At 42.4% G+C, this 6,774-nt stretch overlaps 1 non-coding gene across 1 annotated transcript; it reads left to right on the forward strand.

Moving 5' to 3' along the window:
• Positions 1–4,374: 4,374 nt before the first annotated feature.
• LOC126877891 (small subunit ribosomal RNA) lies at positions 4,375–6,297 on the forward strand. Its single transcript, XR_007695428.1, has one exon. It is a non-coding gene; the product is annotated as a small subunit ribosomal RNA (ribosomal RNA).
• Positions 6,298–6,774: the final 477 nt, after the last annotated feature.

Consider the following 6,774-nt stretch of genomic DNA (forward strand, 5'->3'; position numbering starts at 1 on the left):
CTAGTCGAAAGTAGCGATTTCACTTTATTTTTTTAAAAAATTTCGTCCTCCGGACCAACCTGACCGGGACGTTGGAACTTAGAATTTTTTCGCCCCGTTACGAAAGTACCGAAAGTTCAACTCGAAATAACTCGCTAAAAAGCGTTATAACGTATCGAAATTTTGCGTGAAATCGTTACGTTTCGACGAAATCTAGTCGAAAGTAGCGATTTCACTTTATTTTTTTAAAAAATTTCATCCTCCGGACCAACGTGACCGGGACGTTGGAACTTAGAATTTTTTCGCCCCGTTACGAAAGTACCGAAAGTTCAACTCGAAATAACTCGCTAAAAAGCGTTATAACGTATCGAAATTTTGCGTGAAATCGTTACGTTTCGACGAAATCTAGTCGAAAGTAGCGATTTCACTTTATTTTTTTGAAAAATTTCATCCTCCGGACCAACGTGACTGGGACGTTGGAACTTAGAATTTTTTCGCACCGCTACGAAAAGGCCGAAAGATCCCCTCCAAATAACTCGTTAAAAAGTGTTATAACGTACGAATATTTTTCAAGAAATCGTTATAACTCGATAAAATACGTCGGGATTAAGCGTTTATATCGTCGGCAGACGGATATAAAAACGTTTGGACCGACACGACCGGTCGTTGGAACATAGAAAAATTCCGAGCCGGTACGTTGGGACTTAGAAAAATTCCGAGGGCGAAAAAGTTTTTTCGAGTTTATTCGTTAAAAAGCGTTACAAGGTATGAATTTTTTTGCATAAATCGACGTAACTCGACGAAATACGTCGGGATTAATGGTTTATTTCCGTCCGAGAACGATTTTTAAAAACGGACCTATGCGGCCGGTCGTTCGTACTTGGAAAATTTTCGGACCGAACACTCTTTTTCGATTAATTCGTTAAAAAGCGTTATAACGTACGAATATTTTTCAAGAAATCGTTATAACTCGATAAAATACGTCGGGATTAAGCGTTTATATCGTCGGCAGACGGATATAAAAACGTTTGGACCGACACGACCGGTCGTTGGAACATAGAAAAATTCCGAGCCGGTACGTTGGGACTTAGAAAAATTCCGAGGGCGAAAAAGTTTTTTCGAGTTTATTCGTTAAAAAGCGTTACAAGGTATGAATTTTTTTGCATAAATCGACGTAACTCGACGAAATACGTCGGGATTAATGGTTTATTTCCGTCCGAGAACGATTTTTAAAAACGGACCTATGCGGCCGGTCGTTCGTACTTAGAAAATTTTCGGACCGAACACTCTTTTTCGATTAATTCGTTAAAAAGCGTTATAACGTACGAATATTTTTCAAGAAATCGTTATAACTCGATAAAATACGTCGGGATTAAGCGTTTATATCGTCGGCAGACGGATATAAAAACGTTTGGACCGACACGACCGGTCGTTGGAACATAGAAAAATTCCGAGCCGGTACGTTGGGACTTAGAAAAATTCCGAGGGCGAAAAAGTTTTTTCGAGTTTATTCGTTAAAAAGCGTTACAAGGTATGAATTTTTTTGCATAAATCGACGTAACTCGACGAAATACGTCGGGATTAATGGTTTATTTCCGTCCGAGAACGATTTTTAAAAACGGACCTATGCGGCCGGTCGTTCGTACTTAGAAAATTTTCGGACCGAACACTCTTTTTCGATTAATTCGTTAAAAAGCGTTATAACGTACGAATATTTTTCAAGAAATCGTTATAACTCGATAAAATACGTCGGGATTAAGCGTTTATATCGTCGGCAGACGGATATAAAAACGTTTGGACCGACACGACCGGTCGTTGGAACATAGAAAAATTCCGAGCCGGTACGTTGGGACTTAGAAAAATTCCGAGGGCGAAAAAGTTTTTTCGAGTTTATTCGTTAAAAAGCGTTACAAGGTATGAATTTTTTTGCATAAATCGACGTAACTCGACGAAATACGTCGGGATTAATGGTTTATTTCCGTCCGAGAACGATTTTTAAAAACGGACCTATGCGGCCGGTCGTTCGTACTTAGAAAATTTTCGGACCGAACACTCTTTTTCGATTAATTCGTTAAAAAGCGTTATAACGTACGAATATTTTTCAAGAAATCGTTATAACTCGATAAAATACGTCGGGATTAAGCGTTTATATCGTCGGCAGACGGATATAAAAACGTTTGGACCGACACGACCGGTCGTTGGAACATAGAAAAATTCCGAGCCGGTACGTTGGGACTTAGAAAAATTCCGAGGGCGAAAAAGTTTTTTCGAGTTTATTCGTTAAAAAGCGTTACAAGGTATGAATTTTTTTGCATAAATCGACGTAACTCGACGAAATACGTCGGGATTAATGGTTTATTTCCGTCCGAGAACGATTTTTAAAAACGGACCTATGCGGCCGGTCGTTCGTACTTAGAAAATTTTCGGACCGAACACTCTTTTTCGATTAATTCGTTAAAAAGCGTTATAACGTACGAATATTTTTCAAGAAATCGTTATAACTCGATAAAATACGTCGGGATTAAGCGTTTATATCGTCGGCAGACGGATATAAAAACGTTTGGACCGACACGACCGGTCGTTGGAACATAGAAAAATTCCGAGCCGGTACGTTGGGACTTAGAAAAATTCCGAGGGCGAAAAAGTTTTTTCGAGTTTATTCGTTAAAAAGCGTTACAAGGTATGAATTTTTTTGCATAAATCGACGTAACTCGACGAAATACGTCGGGATTAATGGTTTATTTCCGTCCGAGAACGATTTTTAAAAACGGACCTATGCGGCCGGTCGTTCGTACTTAGAAAATTTTCGGACCGAACACTCTTTTTCGATTAATTCGTTAAAAAGCGTTATAACGTACGAATATTTTTCAAGAAATCGTTATAACTCGATAAAATACGTCGGGATTAAGCGTTTATATCGTCGGCAGACGGATATAAAAACGTTTGGACCGACACGACCGGTCGTTGGAACATAGAAAAATTCCGAGCCGGTACGTTGGGACTTAGAAAAATTCCGAGGGCGAAAAAGTTTTTTCGAGTTTATTCGTTAAAAAGCGTTACAAGGTATAAATTTTTTTACGGGAATCGTTCTATCTCTATTAAATACGTCGGGATTAAACATTTTTATCGATTTTTTCAAAAAATTAGCGTTCGTCGAACTGACACGACTGGGATATTTTTCTAATTTTTTCGTTAATTAACGTTACAAGGTATATATTTTTTTGCATATTTCTACTTATTTTAACGTATTGTAATTGATTATAAACTTATTTTTTGTCCGTATTCGATAAAAGAGTATGTTTACTGATGCAATTTTTCGGTGAAAAAAAAAATTAATTTTTTGGTAAAAATGCATTTCTATTATGTTAATAAAACGTCTGGTAATGTATTTCGATGGTTGGATATTGGCTTTGTATAGTAGTGATCGAGCGTTCGCGAGACTAAGTTCCAGCGTCCCTTCCGAACGGTACGTTGCTACGGAGGTTTTGCACCGTAAGCGCGCGGCCGCTAGCCCGGCCGGCGCCGGCCTTCCGGCTGGCGCTTTCGTATCTATAAGAGAGACGTCGAGCCGGACGGTTCGGTCGGAACAGCGTTGAGCGCGTGGCTATTCTACGGCCTCGGTTGAGAATTCAGTCACCGCTCCTCGAGTCTTAGTGTATTTTACGCTATTTCTCGACTGTTCCTCCGTTCTCGTTCTGGTTTTTTCTCTACACTGCTGCGCCGCGGGTCGCTGTCCTGGACGTAATGACCAAATATCGTGGCAAGGTTCCCCTGAGTCGGGAAGCTGGTGACCTGTGTGTACGTATTCTAACAAAAATTGTTAGATGCGTGTGTGCTTGTACTAACTGAGCATCGATTCATTCAAAAGAGTATAACCGTCTGCTTTCTATAAAAACTTCTGCTTTCGCAGAAGTATCCGATGAGGCGGTAGGAGCGTACTATCTTTGCGTAGTATGTCTTCTGCCGAAAATGTTCTACCGATTGAAAGAATATTCTTACGGTATGTCCAGCGCGACGCACTGGGATACGCGCTTGTTCGTTCAGCGTGAGGTGCGTATACGTGCTTTACCGCTAAGATATTCTAATAAGTCTTTTTACACGAAGACAGCATTATGGAAATGTTCCTTTAGAAGTACGATTCTAAACATTTTATATAAGACTATGAGAAAGAGAGAGAGAGAAGAGAGGAGGTGGAGTTGAGAATTACAAAGTGGCTGCGAGCGGCGTTCGAAGATTATTACTGAACTATGGGTGTATCTCGAACGTCGCTAGGAGATATATTTTATAGATATATCTATCTTAAGAACGAAAAGTCTCGTCGTACGGTGCTTACGTCCCACCTACGACACGAAGAGAACTTAAACGAAATTTATAAGAATTGTTATACGAATAAGATCCCTGGTTGATCCTGCCAGTAGTCATATGCTTGTCTCAAAGATTAAGCCATGCATGTCTCAGTACATGCCGCATTAAGGTGAAACCGCGAATGGCTCATTAAATCAGTTATGGTTTCTTAGATCATACCTACATTTACTTGGATAACTGTGGTAATTCTAGAGCTAATACATGCAAACAGATTCCGACCAGAGATGGTAGGAATGCTTTTATTAGATCAAAACCAATCGGTGGCGGATGGCTCGTCTGTCCGTCCATCGTTTGTTTTGGTGACTCTGAATAACTTTGTGCTGATCGCATGGTCATCTAGCACCGGCGACGCATCTTTCAAATGTCTGCCTTATCAACTGTCGATGGTAGGTTCTGCGCCTACCATGGTTGTAACGGGTAACGGGGAATCAGGGTTCGATTCCGGAGAGGGAGCCTGAGAAACAGCTACCACATCCAAGGAAGGCAGCAGGCGCGCAAATTACCCACTCCCGGCACGGGGAGGTAGTGACGAAAAATAACGATACGGGACTCATCCGAGGCCCCGTAATCGGAATGAGTACACTTTAAATCCTTTAACGAGGACCAATTGGAGGGCAAGTCTGGTGCCAGCAGCCGCGGTAATTCCAGCTCCAATAGCGTATATTAAAGTTGTTGCGGTTAAAAAGCTCGTAGTTGAATCTGTGTGTCACAGTGTCGGTTCACCGCTCGCGGTGTTTAACTGGCATTATGTGGTACGTCCTATCGGTGGGCTTAGCTCCTCGCGGGCGGTCCAACTAATATCCCATCGCGGTGCTCTTCACTGAGTGTCGAGGTGGGCCGATACGTTTACTTTGAACAAATTAGAGTGCTTAAAGCAGGCTACCTTCGCCTGAATACTGTGTGCATGGAATAATGGAATAGGACCTCGGTTCTATTTTGTTGGTTTTCGGAGCCCCGAGGTAATGATTAATAGGGACAGATGGGGGCATTCGTATTGCGACGTTAGAGGTGAAATTCTTGGATCGTCGCAAGACGGACAGAAGCGAAAGCATTTGCCAAAAATGTTTTCATTAATCAAGAACGAAAGTTAGAGGTTCGAAGGCGATCAGATACCGCCCTAGTTCTAACCATAAACGATGCCAGCCAGCGATCCGCCGAAGTTCCTCCGATGACTCGGCGGGCAGCTTCCGGGAAACCAAAGCTTTTGGGTTCCGGGGGAAGTATGGTTGCAAAGCTGAAACTTAAAGGAATTGACGGAAGGGCACCACCAGGAGTGGAGCCTGCGGCTTAATTTGACTCAACACGGGAAACCTCACCAGGCCCGGACACCGGAAGGATTGACAGATTGATAGCTCTTTCTTGATTCGGTGGGTGGTGGTGCATGGCCGTTCTTAGTTGGTGGAGCGATTTGTCTGGTTAATTCCGATAACGAACGAGACTCTAGCCTGCTAAATAGACGTAACTTATGGTATCTCGAAGGCCCCCGGCTTCGGTCGGTGGGTTTTTACTACCAACGTACAAACAAATCTTCTTAGAGGAACAGGCGGCTTCTAGCCGCACGAGATTGAGCAATAACAGGTCTGTGATGCCCTTAGATGTTCTGGGCCGCACGCGCGCTACACTGAAGGAATCAGCGTGTTTTCCCTGGCCGAAAGGCCCGGGTAACCCGCTGAACCTCCTTCGTGCTAGGGATTGGGGCTTGCAATTATTCCCCATGAACGAGGAATTCCCAGTAAGCGCGAGTCATAAGCTCGCGTTGATTACGTCCCTGCCCTTTGTACACACCGCCCGTCGCTACTACCGATTGAATGATTTAGTGAGGTCTTCGGACTGGTGCGCGGCCAATGTGATAAGCATTGCCGATGTTACCGGGAAGATGACCAAACTTGATCATTTAGAGGAAGTAAAAGTCGTAACAAGGTTTCCGTAGGTGAACCTGCGGAAGGATCATTAACGATACGATACCAAAAGAATTTGACTTGAACACATATAAAAACTATGAAATATATATCACAATGGTCGGTAAGGAGCCGTACTCCTCCTGTATCGACGAAAGTATATACGACGTATTAACAAGCTATATACTTTAACAAACGAAAACGCCAGGGAGCTTGGCAACCTCCGTTGGCACGAATAGAAATATTCTTAAGGAGGAGACGACCCTCCAGCTACGGAATTATACGAAGAGAAGGTGGCACTCTCTCTCGATCATCGGGATGAAGAGATATATATATACAAGTATAAAAACGAAATGCGAATGAAACTTATTCGAGGCGCCTGCGTGAGGTCGTAAACAGAAAGACCCGCCGTCTCCGAATAAAACATATAACATATAATATATATATATATGAAATTCTAATAAAAGGGAACTCTAGCTTCGAAAGAGCCAACAAAAGTTAAGGCTCGATATCAAACGAAAAAATTACGATG

Source organism: Bombus huntii, unplaced genomic scaffold, assembly GCF_024542735.1.
Source record: "Bombus huntii isolate Logan2020A unplaced genomic scaffold, iyBomHunt1.1 ctg00000269.1, whole genome shotgun sequence".
Lineage (NCBI taxonomy): Eukaryota > Metazoa > Arthropoda > Insecta > Hymenoptera > Apidae > Bombus > Bombus huntii.